At 34.6% G+C, this 14,202-nt stretch overlaps 2 pseudogenes; both read right to left on the bottom strand.

The window, feature by feature from the left end:
• Positions 1-1,453: 1,453 nt before the first annotated feature.
• LOC146732746 (uncharacterized) lies at positions 1,454-5,533 on the bottom strand (annotated as a pseudogene).
• Positions 5,534-8,357: 2,824 nt separating this feature from the next.
• Positions 8,358-10,455, bottom strand: LOC146732747 (uncharacterized; annotated as a pseudogene).
• Between the last annotated feature and the right edge of the window lie 3,747 nt (positions 10,456-14,202).

Here is a 14,202-nt window from a genome sequence, read left to right on the forward strand (position 1 = left end):
AGGAAGAAGGCTCGATAGCGATAGCGGGATTTAATTTTCGCATTGTGGGCGAAACTAATAAATATTTCCACATATCTTTTTTACTGCAAAGGCATTATAACACTGAAGTAAACATTTTTCGTTTCGCTGTAACGATCACCGTACGTGATTGATTTGCGAAAAACAACACCACTGCTGTTGTTATCGATAACTAACCTTTCAGTGTCAAAATACACACACGTAAAATACCCTGGAAATAACAGAAAAATTGGCAACGAGATACTGTTTTTTTAAACACCGAGGAAAAATTACGCACTATGTGATGCCATCTTGATTATCTTAAACGAAAACCCACTTGTCAGCTAGCATGCACCGGTAGCAATGCTCGGCGACCTCTGGTACTAAGGCACTCTATGAATGAGGTATTTACAGAGGTCAAGGTTCGTAATTTTCATCGACCCGTCTCGTCTGCAGTTGAATACAATCTGTCTCGATTTACAATAGTCTCTCTTCCAATGCGACTTTATTTCGAATTTGTTTCACCGGCGTTTGGGTGAATGATTAGTAAAATCTGCGAATAGCCAGCACAATATTAGGACCCATTTCAACCGGGTCGTCTAACGGTTCATTTCACCGGGAATCGCGGAAACTGTGTCATACATTTAGTATTTTTTTAAAGTTTGAGGAAAGGCAAATTTAGACTCAACCTACCCAATGGCGATTGCTATGTTTATAAAACTGTATGAATATCTCATCGGTTTTACGTAATCTATTGTGCCCCTCCTTCAGTGGAATTGATAACAGAGTTTTCACGCAAGGTTGTTACTTTGTTTCCCTCGAATTGTAAATATTTTTATTTTATTTGTTTACCTGATGATTTAACATCAGCAAATGTCGATGTATGGTGTCGATGAATGATTCGTTTTTTTGCAAAATGGTGATTATCCCAGTTACATATTTTACTAAAAATTTCAACTTTAAAACTATTTAACTTCTAGACAGTTCATTTGTTTTCAATGATCAGCGGTGATTATTCAGGTCTATCCTAAGTAAATGGCTTCGTATGGTTTTACTGTCTTCACTGGAACAGAAACAATAGAGCTTCCAATTAGCAGTTCTGTTAATTGTGAATGATTTATAAAATGTGAATGTTTAAAAGAGCACTGTGTAAAAACTTGTCAATGAAAACACTAATAAATGAGCCACGATGTTCCTGGTAAACAGTGTTTTTAAATGAAAATCAGGTTACGCATTCAAAAGTTAAATCGTTTTAAGTGCACTTTCATTTAAAATGCATGATTTTAACCCCAAATCCACACCACTTAAGTTAAGGCAGTTCACCAAATTGATGAGGTGTATTATTTTAAGTTTTAAAGTTTTTCAATTAATTTCCAAATTTTTCATCATTATGCATTTCTCTAAGAAACTATAGTTTCAGCATTATTATTAGTCATGAATTCTCTCACCTCATAAATCATACGTTATTTTTGCCTTGGGTGGTTGGGATTTTTTGGTTATCTTCATTATCTTCATCAGGTAATGATGGAATACGTACTTGTCCAGTTCCAGAAGTATAAACTGGTACAACAGCGAGGTCATCACCCATAATATTGGCAAGGTCTTCATAAATAAATTTATGATGAGCAGACCCAGTTTTATTGGAATACTGTATGTGATTTCTGTATATTTTTTTCGCGTTTGTCCATATACATTTGTCATGGGTACTGGATATTTTTTATCCAATTTTCAATCTAGAAGACAAAATACATAGCCCACTGTCCACTCTAACCTCTCGTCACCCATGTTTTTAGATGGTGGGATATATGTTTCACTGGATACGGTAGAACCTGCAGGTATATGCATTGGTGATGATGTATAGCTATTACTAAAATATGAAAAAGGTAGAGGCTAAATTTGGTAGTTGTGAATACAACTGCTGTAGCGAAGTGGCTGATATGGTCGAGGCTGTATAAAGAAGAAGCTGATTGGACGAAGAAAAGGCCTATCATTAATATTGTTCCATTTTTGTTACATGTTTTGATAGTGCATTCCACAAACGGTCTGCATTCATACTGATTATTGTACTTGTATATGATAGTGTAGGAATTGCGTTTAAAAGCTCTTGTGTAAGACAATGAATGATATACAGTAGAACCATTTTTTAGGCGATGACATTTCCTAATGCTTTGACAATTCAAATCAATTCGTTTCAAATGTACCAAGGTAGCCTTATCTGAATTTGACAGCTTCTTGACTATGATTCAAACCTTCAAACAAGCTAGACAAGTTTTGAACAAATGACACAGCAATTTGAAACTGAACATTTTGAGTTCCATGAATATGGGTCCACAAAGGGCCTAAATGTTTCACATCTTCCACCAAATATCAAAAAGCGTATGTACATTATGTGTTAAATATTTTTCTCCACAGAGACTGGCAAATACAAAACCGAAATGTTGCAAGAGTTTGTCAGCTAATTCAAGTTGTTCACAAGCGATTGATTCTTGTAAAAGAATGAAGACAAAATGTTGATAGTACACATAAGGTAGTATTCCTAACAGAACTGCAAGTCCGTAATAAAGTAAAAAAAAGACCTCTGACGCCTTCCAGTACTTGTTTGCGACCTTCAAATGAACAAGGACACCTGGAAATTTCACTTAGTGGTTGTATTTCTTCAAGTATTTTATCTATAATATGACGTTTTCTCCAGAATTTGTGGTATCGAACCATAGTGAAAACAGTTTTCATAACTTCTTGTAAAATACAGTGCATATAGTCTATGCCAGTTCCTCCCACAAGGTCATAGAAAGGGAGTCCTCCCAGCCAGCACGGTCCTTTTATTCCATTTTCGGCTTTCCCTGTAAAATGAGAAAAACACCTATCAATAGAGCAGCTTTAAAAAAATGAAATTCAACATTAACCAAAATAATAATTGTCGTCAATGTAATTTTTTCCTATTAATTGGGACTTACAGCAGACGATTTGTTAATTTTTTTCATAGATCATTCTAATTTTGAGAATGTGCCTCAACTTTAAAAAATGTGTATGAACCAAGTTTGAGTTAGAATAGCAGAATCATTTGTACAATGTCAATGGATCATGAAACTCATACATGATATTGAGCGTGAAATATTTGCTAAAATATGGTCTCCACTTTACCATTTTATATTCTACTTCAAAATGACATGTGTCAAGATCACAAGATGTTCAATGAATACACCAATTACTGTGAATTTCTTTTATCTCATGGATTTATTTACACTGTTTGCAAAAGGTAATTTTGTGTAGACATCACAAACATCTACTAGTAACTAAATATGATTATTGTCCATGATACTTCCTGTGAAGTTCATATAGAGACAAAACAAACTCCAGAATACCCACACAAAATCAAAATATGAAAATATATATTAAAACAAAATAATGACACCAGCCCAAGGTACTAGCCATCTATGTGAGACAAATCTAATCAGTGATGCTTCTCTTATAACTGTGCAAATGTTTTGATAGGAATTTAAACAATTAAAGATGGCAAAAATGACAGCACAGAATTATTCCATGTTTAAAAACAACATCTAGTTGCTGATTTGCATGTCATTTCTAGTATTTTTATTTTCAATAATGGCAGTCCGCAGATTCTAAGTCTGTGAATGTGGACAGAGAAAATTCAGACAACAGCAGCAATGATTGCCTGTTCTACCGCAATGCAGTATAGATTAATTATAACTTATTTACTTTTCAGTTTTTAAGTGCTATTGCGGAGGAAAACGTGTGAATTTTTTTTTTTTATTATCATCCACAATGCGAAGAAGCAGAAAAAAAAAATTGTGACAATGTTTTGCGTGAAAATAAAATCGCACTAACCAGCATTTTATTCTTCACATGTGAAAATAATGTATTTCACAGTAGGTTGAATACAATGAATCAAGGTGTAACCAACCAGGGTCTGGTTCTGTGATGGCAGAAGTGTCAGATTTTGAAATTAATTTAACATCCACTATTCAACCATTTTGCTCATTATTATCGAAAAACTGGACATTTTGATGTCAATACCAGAAACCAATATTTAGTACAATGAAAAAACAAACAAACATATATAGATATGTATAAAATCAAAGTCCCGACTTTGCCAGTCTAGCAAGTTAGTAATCATAGTTAATTTTGTTGCACCATTTCTGATTCAGTGTAAATAAGTAATATTTGTCCAAATAAATTTTAATTTACAATTTGATTTTGAACATGTATGTAAGCGATATAGTCCCCATGAAATACCTACAAATTAAGAAAAAATTAAAGTAGAGCAGCAGTCAGCAGACTCAGTCGAAGAAAAAATGTGAATTAATATATCCATTCTGGATAACTTTGTACTGTACGTTACTTGTTGCTTTGTATGAACGATGGTAAAATCGATTCTGTGGTTGTTGGAAACTATTTGTTAGAATCATGGCAATGTTTGGAGAGTGTTTTTTTTTCTTTTTTGTCAGGAAAATATTGAAACTAAACTGATAGTCTGGTTGTATTATTATAAATTCAACATATTTCATAAAAGTACTGCATTGTTTACAGCTTCTTGTCACAACTGTGATGAACAAACACATACTTGCTTGTGATTTAAAGTCAGATTTCATGGTTTCTGTCACTGTTAATGTTGTAAGCTGATAAATCCTGGGAAATTACTGTGTCTAAAGTCTGAATGTGTGGTCCAGGTGTGGCTTTAAGTTGTCTGTATCTAATAGAGTTATGTCAATGTCCCTTTTCTGCAACAGAAAAAACAATTCAATGTAATTTAAAGCACTGATTGAATGTTAGTAGGCTATGAAGGGGCAAATGACTTGCAGGAAACGTATAAAATAGATACTTTAAAATGTAGTACCTTAAATATGAGACAATATTGTAAGGTGAGGTAAAATGTCACTCAACATGTATACACTTACTATAAGGTTATATTTCTTAATTAACAGTGATAGGCCTGCCTGCTGATGTTGCATTATCCCACTCACTTGACTCTTTCCAAGCTTACAATCAATGATGGCAATGTTTTTCTAACTGCATCCACTGCACGCTGATGAGAAAGCCACCTTACAGATTTCGCTTCTTTTAATCTGATTTCAGGCTCTCCTAGAATTTTCTGTAAAAAATAAATTAATATTACTAAAAAACAACAATTCGCCCATCCATACAGCAAGTTTACACGTGTATAGGATTAATAGTGAAACAAAATGTCACTTACATGAATTTCTTGTAAACCTGCCATTCTGACAGCACATTTTTGGTAAAAAAAGTATAACTGCTGTAATATTGAACTAATATTGATTTTTTCATTTTTTGCTCAACCCTGTGGCAACCCCTGTAAGTATAAACATTCATAATCATTACAATTAGTAACTTTTTGAATGAAGGTTTCTATAGAATCATGCAGAAAATTGACTGCACTTGAAGTTGAAATTTACTCTGTTTACATACTTACCCCACTCCTCTTTCCGACCATAACAGCAGCACCATCAGAACCCAATGCAGAGCAATCTTTGAAACTCGGCTCTAGATTGTTAAACATTTTATCTCTACTCTTAATAATGGATTCTGCTGTACCATCCAATAATGTATCAATATTTACAAATGATGTCTTGACCCGAGAGCAGCAAATATAAAATACAGTTTAGAAATTAATTTAATAAAATCTGTACCTAAAAATTACAAGTATAAACCACTCCACATTTCAGAATCAAAAAAAAAAAAAGAAAGAAATTAAACTATTCTAAAACACAGTCATTTTTATACTTGTCTCGCACACATTTGCAGTAATTTTAATATATCTTGCATATGCAATCATATGTTGTTTTAATATAGACACATCTGTTGTCTCATCCATCATCCATATAGCAGTTTGAACGTGGGTAATAAGCTGGCAACTCAATTACTGCTACACGTGGCGTCTTTGCTTGCAATAGCGTGACAAAAAACGCCCTCGCCAGTAGCTGCAACCATCTTGGAAGACAAGCAAATTACCCTTAACAACTCGAAGTTATGGAGGACCACCGTGAACCTGCGCTTTCAGAGTATTTTGAATCACTGGATGGTGCTTCAAAGCCCAGATAGTTGTCGAAAATAGTTCTTTGTGATGGATAAATTCTGTACCATACTGTTTTACGAAAAAAGATTTATCTGCTGATCCGAAACTTTTTTCTAGCATAGTAAATTAACTCGCACTACAGACATCGTATCATGCAAGGCAGCCGATGATAAACTGGAAATCCATGGATGCTTACAACTTTTTTATATGTGGATGGGTGCAAGAGCTGGCCGTTAAGGGCTTAGTCTTTTCCACAAAACGAAACGAAACCCTAACCTTAGATTTTGAACGACCTCAAACATTGTCACGTCCGTATTTCACAGTGAAATTTTCTCAGATATTATTGGGCCAATGAAAACAAAAATGCGAGTTAGGGTTTGGGTTTGGGTTTCGTTTCGTTTCGTTTCGTGGAAAAGACTAAGCCGCCGTTAAGGTATTAAAAAACAAGAAGATTTTAATCATGGGCAGAGTGAGTGAATGTTTTTTCATTATAGTTTGATCGCATCTTTGAGAAGTTCCCTTCTGATAGTTTTATTTAAGGGGAAGTCAAGACTAACAACATAATACTCCCAGTTAAAGGAGCTCGACAAATGTAAGAACATGTAATTTACATTTTTTTATATCACTTTTCATTCTCTAAATATTTAACTTTTCATCAATTTATGTAGTCCGCTATCTTGATTCTTCAGCAAAGGATTATGCATAAAATATGACATCATAAAATCTGTTGTCAGAAATTGAGAAAATGTTTCATCTTTCGTCACTCTCCAGTAGTCTGATCAGAGAAATTTGCTACCCAAAAGAACATCGTTTGACAAACGAGTCAACAGAGTAAGCGAGTTGTTTCAATTAAACACCATTACCAATTTTTATTTAAGCCCCCTCTGACGAAAAAAAATATTGATTTTTCTATTAATTTCAGATTTGGTATTAAAATGAAGATAGAGCTCGTAAAGAGTATAAAGATTTTCTCCAAACATCCCACGACAATCTTAGTGTGTCCATAAGTGGTTTGTAGTTAAATACGAAATGGCCGTTTCTGGGTGTCTCGCCAGATGGCATTGTTTAATGTGATTTCTGTGGTATTGGAGCATGTGAAATCAAGGTAATGTTTTTCCCTTTCCATGGGTTGATCAGATTACAGTGAACACTTTTGAACTGAGCTTTTCACTAAAATGTGGACAAGAAATGTTAATATAAAATTGGGATTATGATGTAAGTGTATACAATGCCATTCTAGCCTTTTGCATTTCTTTACTGTGATGTTTTTGTTTTGATAGTGTCAATTCAATCAGCACAACAACACATCAAGGAATCACTTAGTGACAAAAAAATTTTGTCTGAAAAATGAAGACAAGGTGATTCTCAACAGAAACCATCATTACTATTACCAAGTACAGGCACATATACATATAATGTCAGTGGAATACTGTGACTTTGTTGCTTTGTGGACCAACCATGAACTGCATATTGAACGCATTTATGCTGATACAGAATTCTGGGAGACAACTGTTGTTGCCAAGGCAACAACATTCTTCAGATGTGCCACCCTGCCCACTGGCATACAAAGCCATGCAGTTCAAATGTTACAGTGCAAACCATTTCAAGATGTACCACAGAGCAATCCAAGCACAAGTACATACCAATATTGCATCTGCAAGACTGATAAACCAATTCAAATGATCGGTTGCGACAATGATTCATGGCCATAGGAGTGATTTTATTTGAAGTGCTTAAAAATTAGAAAGGTGTCTAGAGGTACATGGTTTTGTCCCACTTCAATTCAAGATTCTATACAGAAAAAACAAATGGTTATAATAATCAGTTTTATTTACAACACTAGTATTGAAAATATACAAATGGACTACTTTTGATGAATGAAATGTATTATCTTGATATTTACAAGCATATCTATTGTAATTTGATTTGTACATACATGTAAATTATTTACCATCAAATGCATTTTTAATAAAACTTTGTCATGACATTGAAACTGTTTTTGAGTGCACAATGTTAATGCAAGTGGTATTATCGAATCACAAAGGTTAGTCAATGCACAACAGACTCTTACAGTTTTATCAATTGGGGTCTCTGTTCCTCTTGTGTTTTTTATCAAATATTCAACTGGCAGTGTGCTCCGTAAAACCTGATACTTTCGTCGAACATGGCCAATTACTCTCTCAACATGTATTTGTAGTCTCAACTTCCAGAGCCGGTAACTGATTTTTAGGGGGTCACAATAATAACCCCCCCCCCCACTGTCAGTACTTGCAGACTGTGGGTTTGATATAGCTATGTCACCAAATAATCACTGTTTTGTCAAATATTTGTCACTAACCCTCCCACCCCAACTTTTCGAAATGAAAGAAACATCACCCTGTGGAACAATTCCAATAAGAAATTTTATTGTATTGTGGTGTTTATAATTGATCAAGTGTCTGCACGAGCTTTGAGATTCGAAGGTCTGTCAATGAAAATTTTAAAACAGTCAATAATTACAGCCACCTTATTTCCAAGCGATTTCTTAAATTCAACATAGTTTCTCTGTCTGGCCATGTAATAAAAAACTGAGTCTACTATCAATAACATCCAGTCACTTTATAAAAAAATGTGAAGCTGTAGCAAGGGAGAAATCTTGAAGCTGTAAATTGAGTCTCGGTGTCATGAAAACCAGAATGAACTCAACACATTTCTGTGGGTGGATTTTACAAATTGTGAACATAAACCAAAAACTGTTACATTTGGAAGTCCACTAGATTTGAAAGAATCTTGGGTGAATACAGAGTCCAGAACTTGAAGTTCTTCATTTGTCTTCTTTGTATCTTCTTTAATTTTACTGAAATCAGCTGAAGTAAAGTCAGTTTGGCATCCAACACCTGAAACAAAATAAGATTTGCAATGTTAGAGTTGTACTAGTGAAAGTAACATGCAGGGCAATTATGAATGTGGTTCATGACAAAATGAAATTTCTATATTTGTATAAAATTATGGGGTCACCTTCAAATATTCAGAGAAGATGGGCATCTTAAATGAAAAGTATGAAATTTGTAAGACAATTCAACACTGATCCATGTGGCAAAAATATTTCACCATATTTCAAAACATAGCATGGTAACATGGGTTGAAAAAATTACTGACAGGCTCACCAGTGTGCAGATAGCAGTAATACATTTTGTAGGAATAATAATTTATGAAATTATATTAAAAATACCCTGGAAATGTCTAAAGCATCATCCTTATTCTGAACATCTAACTCTTTTTGACCCTTAGCAACCTCACAATGAAGTCTTTTTTCAACATGTTGATTTAATCTTTTGCTGCGTATCACAGATGACTCTGTTGGTGGCTTCACGTTTTCATGTCCCAAGTTAAATGTTGGGGCCCAGTCAACTTACCTGGACAACCTGAAAATTGAACAAACAACTAATAAATGACAGAAGATGATAACAATTCAGTATAACTATAATTGTCAAGAAAATCGGCACAGCATAATTTAGAAAGAAACAACGTAAAATAGCGAAGCCTTACAAATGAAAAAGTGGCCCACTACCGAACTGTATTTGCATGGGAAAAACACTGAGATTATTTAAGTTACTGTAACAAATGGGTAACAAAAAGTGGATGTAAGTAGGGTACAACTTGTCAACAACAAAAATGATTCGAATTAGGCATTTTCATTGTTTTCTGGCGCTTGCCATGTACAACAGCCAGCTGACAATGTCCCCGGGCGCTTGTCAAACGAGTGAAAAATGTATGTTTAGGGACATATTTCCTTACCTTTAATGTAGTGATCGCTACTGACTCTCGAATAACCACTTTCAATACTAAAAATTTTCGTATCTGCTCGACTTATATTTGTGAGCAATTTTTCCTGACATTTCCAAGGTTTCGGCTCCTTCGCAAGATCTAACTTTTGAGATGCAAAAATAGCTTTTTTCGACAGAACAATAATGAGGCATTGTTGCAACGTAAAAAGAACATGCTGTTTACCGTATAACTGAAACTGTATGCCTGTCTCCTAAGATGGCGGCAGTTACCCTGATGTACAATTGTGTGACGTCACACGCAAGCGAAGAATACACACAAAAAGGGCGACACAGGAGTAAAGAAAGACTTATCCTACCAGCAACAGCGTTGGCTTCCAAAAAAAAAAATAGCAGACTGAAACACATCGTTTTCATCGATCCTGATGGGTTGGAGAAAAAAATTGTGATTTGGGAAGGCAATATGGCGCCGCCTCATTGCCTCGGTCACATGGTTCGTGACATGATGACCAAGATTTCTTCCTCCGTCATTGGCTGAATCGCAGATTAATGCCTACAGTTCAAAATATTCATTTTGACTGACCTCTTCTGCTCAGATTGTCATTTGTCATTTGTAAATTATTTACTCTCAATCTGTGCCATTGCCAATCGAGTCTCTTTGATTAATTCTCTGTTCTAAATTTCACTTAAATATATAAGGTTTAACATTAGCAGGGTGGTATGTTTGTTTTTATTTTGAATGTTTCGCCTTTTGTTCATGGCCAGGCTGATGACTTTAGTGCAGCTTGCTTAACTCGTTTAGTTGGAATACCTACGTCAATATATCACCCATTCAAGAGAGTTTGCATTTGCATCTTGTCATTTGATGCATGTTTTGATGAAGGTTCCTCTCAATTTTAATACATTCATTCAGAATGAGGGGTTGACCTGATTCGTGTAAGTTACATAAACATAAACGTTAGTAGTCATAAGAAAATATACCTATAACATATTTCTGGGAGTTTGTTGAAGAGTAAATTTCTGCTTCAATCACGTCAAAATTAAATACAAAATTTCATCAGTTTTCTTTAATGCAACAAAGTACTGCACACCAAATCCATTCGCCTCCCTATGCGAAAACGCCCCATTGGGGTAGTAGCATCTATTATATTCAGAAAGTCAAAGTGAAAGTCAATTCACATTTCCACAGAGTTCTAAGCACAGTTTGATTTCGACTTCTTGCAAATCATGTAATTTATCATCTTTGAATTGTATATTCAGGTACTTGAAAATCAAGATGGAGCATCGTGAAAGTGGGAATGTTGCAAGGAGTGGATGAAGGCGATGGGTAAGTTATTTTATTAGCTTCACCTTTACATTGACAACACCGATTGCTTTCCCGAAAATTTGATAGCAAATACCTTCAATCCCGGTTCATATCGTATTCTTGTTCTTCAGTGAATGTTTTTGCTCATAATTGTTATTTTCGACTTCTGTTTTCATGGAAGATGACTCTAGGAAACTGCTCTTTCAACTGCGAGGTTGCTTGTTAGTAAATGTATTTGATAAACAAATGATTATTTCAACTATGATTTGAATGTATAATTTTATGGGGTGAGATTACTGTCAAATAGAATTATTTCAATATCTTTCAATTATCTCACCATTATTTTTATTTAAATTTCGTTCCACTCATGTTCCGAGGCAAATTCTCAGCATGCACTATTTTAGATATTGTGCTTTGTGGAGATCATTTTCCTGAGTAATATTGTTGAGTTAGTTGTACACCCTGATTTTAATTTTTTTAGAAAAAAACCCATTATACATTGATTCAATCCAGAATTCAAGTGTCTATGGACAAAAGTGTAGGGGTCCTAGGTACCGTGAGATGTGGATCCATGTTCTGGGGCCTAGCCCCCACTGTCCTTTCCGGACCAAAGATGAATACGATGGCGGAAAAGTTACACAGGGAAGAAGTTGCGCGCATAATGAAAGCCAGTCGCAAAGCCGTGGATGCAGCCTCATGATTAGTTGATCGTAGAGGACAGTGATCTTGGTTCATCGCTGACATAAAGTCCTGTTATCGCTCAGCAATTCAGGCAAGCATTCAATTGAGATATCAACAACAGTTCAGCTACCTGTCGAACAAAATGGCTATCCAGTTAAAGGGAGTGTATAGAACTAGGAAAAGTTGGTTTGGATGAAAAAAGAATCAAGATGGCTTTTGGACTTACAGTGTCCGATGTGAATGCGTGTCTAGTGGCTCATTTTCCAAAGTTAAAAGATGGCGGTGGATACATACATCACTTCCACTATTTCACTCTAGTCTACGCCGTCAGCCATTTTCCTTTTCAATGCAACACATGATTGATAGGGCTTAATTAAATAATTGAAAGATATTGAAATAATGATGAAATAATTGATTCTATTTTGGCGATGATTTCACCCCATACAATTGTGCTGGTGCTTTGTTATATTTCACATGATTTTGCTTATACAGTGTTCTTAAATGAAATGCATTTTCTAAACTTGTTTTGAATATTATTTTCAGCCTTGACCTTGGCATCATTATTGATGGAGACTACTCGTCTTCCAAAAAAGATATCATTTTAGCCCTTGATCCAATCAAGAGGAAAATTGATGATCTACTATTTAAAGTTGAATTAATGGCCATCATTTATACCGTAAATGTCATCTACTGATAATAAATAAATTGTGTTTAGGCTATATTTTTATGAAACAGTATAACTATAGTTCACTAATTTTTATTCCACAAAAAACTGAAACGCAAATCTAAGGATTCTACAAGTACTTCTAAAACAATAAAGAACCAAGACGCAAAGATCAATAAAGATCAACAAGACTAGTTTATACAATTGTATAAATTTGCCTTGCAACATGTTCATACATTGATAGTTTGAATCGGGGAAACCTTTATTTACTATGTGATTTTTATTTGCAGTGTAATATAGCGGGATTACCGCACTTCCTATTCCATTGATTCTCTTTTTTTTTACTTTGCCTGGAAAGTGTCCCACGCAATTTTAAAGTATGTTGAAATCGTGTCATGTCTTTCCAGACTATAAAGAGTATCTAGCTTGCTATATTGCACAAAATTCCAGGAAAATCACTGCCTTAACTTTGGTCTAAAATTCTGCAGAGTTATATCATACTTGGTAATTGGTTATTAATTTCTTTCTAAAACAAAACAAAACGAAACATTATTTGTGAAAAAAAGCTTGCAACAGAACTACAATATTACTTGGTACCAAAAATATCTGCCAATACCACAAAACCATTTAGCGCCATCTTCTTTTTATAATTATATGTATTTTATTCCCAGTATTCTCAAGAGAAAAATATTGCTTAAATCATTAAAGTGAAAAAGGAAATACTTCTATGGTAAGACAAACGTCTATAATACGACAAATCACATCTCACTCGTCAGATTTATTTTGCCTCAAAGTTAAAACGTATATACTCGAATGTCTTCTTAAACAATGTACCAACAACAGAATAAAATACAAAATTACAAACATAAATGGGGTTAAGCAGACGACTCTCGATTCGATGTCTTGCAGTTTGAGAAAATATGCACGAGAAATGTGCCATAATTTTGAAGGCAAGCTATTTCCAAACTAGCCCTGAGTACTCGGGGCTATTTCCAAACTGAATATTTGTACTTTATTTCAAATGCAAATTACAATTTGGCTCATTACCCAAATCGCGCATTGAAGTGTATATTATGTTCCGGATTTTTTTCTTCAAAATACTTTATTCACATGCTTCTGACAACATTTCCCCCAATTCTGCAGACAGAATTTTTTTACAAGTATAAAGAATGTCTGCCTGTGTCCGATTTTGAATCCTTTGGCCAAAAGGAGTTGTTGGAAAGTTGCTTTCGCATATTCTTGTTTGAAAATTCCTTTAGTGTTTAATCATTGCTTTTACACCAATTTCTTTTACATTAGTTTCATCAATGTACGTTGTATATATACTGTCGCCGTTTTCACGTGACTTCTATTAACCAATTTTACTAAATAAGTTTTTATACTGTTATTAATATCTCTACTGATATCTAGTTCCACTTCACTTGTGTTGGAGGTATTTCACTGTGAAGTGTTGAACAGAAATAATTATACATGTCCCTCTTGTTAAGAGCCAGAATAGAATCTTCAGGGGATAATATCGTCATTTAGAGTAACCAATTTCTATTAAGGATTTCTATATTATATCTTACAGGATGATTGACGAAAAAAAAAGAAGTTGGAGGGAAAGCAGAGAAAGGCCAAGACAACTCTATGAGGTTGAGGATAAAGCGGATACTGGTTGAAGAGTCTCTTATAGGGATGAGGGCACTTCCAAGTTTGAAGAGCTAAGACGGGCAAGCAGTCAAGGCAGGTTAATGAA

Source organism: Saccoglossus kowalevskii, chromosome 17 (assembly GCF_978046115.1).
Source record: "Saccoglossus kowalevskii chromosome 17, keSacKowa6.1, whole genome shotgun sequence".
Classification (NCBI taxonomy): Eukaryota; Metazoa; Hemichordata; class Enteropneusta; family Harrimaniidae; genus Saccoglossus; species Saccoglossus kowalevskii.